The sequence below is a fragment of the Lagenorhynchus albirostris genome, chromosome 10, assembly GCF_949774975.1.
Source record: "Lagenorhynchus albirostris chromosome 10, mLagAlb1.1, whole genome shotgun sequence".
In the NCBI taxonomy this organism is placed as follows: Eukaryota; Metazoa; Chordata; class Mammalia; order Artiodactyla; family Delphinidae; genus Lagenorhynchus; species Lagenorhynchus albirostris.
In genome coordinates this window covers 83,178,642-83,180,452 of record NC_083104.1, presented here as the reverse complement: position 1 = coordinate 83,180,452, position 1,811 = coordinate 83,178,642, and the positions used below count along the sequence as shown (strand labels likewise).

General features: G+C 47.3%; 1 non-coding gene across 1 annotated transcript; it reads left to right on the top strand.

Moving 5' to 3' along the window:
• Positions 1 to 1,341: 1,341 nt before the first annotated feature.
• Positions 1,342 to 1,429, top strand: TRNAR-UCU (transfer RNA arginine (anticodon UCU)). The gene is given in 2 exon segments: positions 1,342 to 1,378; positions 1,394 to 1,429. It is a non-coding gene; the product is annotated as a tRNA-Arg (tRNA).
• Positions 1,430 to 1,811: the final 382 nt, after the last annotated feature.

The following is a 1,811-nucleotide window of genomic DNA, read 5'->3' as shown; positions in this document are numbered from 1 at the left end:
TCCGGGTCCTTCTCCCACTAGCATTTCCAAGTCTGAGGCTGCCTGGAGGTGCCACTCAGCTCCGGCCCGCGTCTCCTCAGTTCCCGAAACTTGGACTTGAACCGACACGTCCTCAAAGACAAGAGGCTGGAGTATAAACTCTGTGGTCAAGGAAGCTTGACCAGATCTACCTCCCACCTCCCCAGTCCTTAGGCTGCCGGAAGGAGCTGAGGAGCTAAGGGAGTGATGCGCGGCGTGGTCCTGGGAAGAAGCCGAGCATTGGGAGAGCAACCACGGCCCGGAGGAGAGGATGCAGGAGTGGGCTGCGGATGTGAACGCGCAGGCCCTCAATACCCAGGCTCCTAGGCTCTAGGGCTGCAAGAACTTTTTCACTCAACTCAAACTTCAGCTCTGGTCTAACACGTCCTTTTTCTGCTTTGCGTTTTTGCAGACAGTCGGTTCAGAGATCGCGTTTTGTCTTGTAATTTTCAGAATTATTTTCATTTCTGAAATAAAATGGCCTGAGCTTTCTTCTCTTCCTTCCACAACCCTCCTCCAGTTCCTCAGATCACAGCCACTCGCCTGCTCCGGGTCAACAAACATTGGACTCTCCTGCACTTGAGTTTCACCCTTAATGACCTCACCTGTAATTCATCCCTTTCTGTCCTCAAAGACATCAACCCACGTGACCGACGGTCGCTAAATGAGCCAGTGCGACTGGACCATACGGTGTCACAGAAAAGCGGCAGCGAATAAAAAGGCGTCTTTTAATCTCAGCGCAGTCACCAAAAGAAAATTCCCGAGTTAGAAAACCTGCGATCTTTCCAAAGCTCCCTGGACGCATTTAAAAACTGTAGTCCTCTCCTTCAAGAGAGAGGGCGACAGTGGGATTGCGTTGCTCCATGAGCCCATTGGCAAAACAACATACGAACTCACCGTTTTCAAAAAGAACACAAGTACGAACAAGAAGGGCCCCCAGATCGGAAGAGAGAACTCCAAACTGGAGGAAAGGGAGTGGTGGGGCTGGCCACATATTTACAATATCTCCCAACGTCATTTGCTGGAAGTTCCTCAAATTCCATTTTTGCGAAGCCAACCGTCCCGAGAGTGGACTTGGAGAGACCAAATGAAACTGGACAAACTATTTCTTATTTCATGACAACGAATGACATTAGTCACTGAAAGGCTCAGAAATTCCCCTATGTTGGGCACTGCGTGTCCCTTGCACTGTGTTATTTGTTTTTGTGTTTCTTGAACTTTCACGGTGACTGGAACAGATTAAATCTCCACGAATTGTATTTATTGATAGGCAAATAAATAATCACCAGTCTTTGGGAACTAGCCAAGCCCTATGCATTGTCAGGCTCTGTGGCGCAATGGATAGCGCATTGGACTTCTAGTGTAGAAGCGAGGTATTCAAAGGTTGCGGGTTCGAGTCCCGCCAGAGTCGCGGATGTTTTGTCACCAAGTGGATGCCCTTGCCAATAGTCGGTCCATTCCTGTATGAATTGAACGTTTTCTCCACAGTCAGCGAATACCAGGTCCCTACATTTCTCACTGCCGATATTTCTACTTTCTGGTGTTTACATTTGAGGAGCTTCTTCATAAGCATTCCCACGTGTGTCAACAGTGATTTGATGAAAAAATTATATATCCTACCCATCTTTTGTGTGTATATACATGATAGCAGGAGAAGAGAAAGAATCAGAAAGCCAGATATCAGGGAGAATTGTTGGAGCTTAAATTATACTTGAAATCCTATGGGAGGAAAAGTAGATTCTGTCATTCTCAAAGTTGAAAGTGTCATTCTCATTCCTTGGAGTGGCTACATG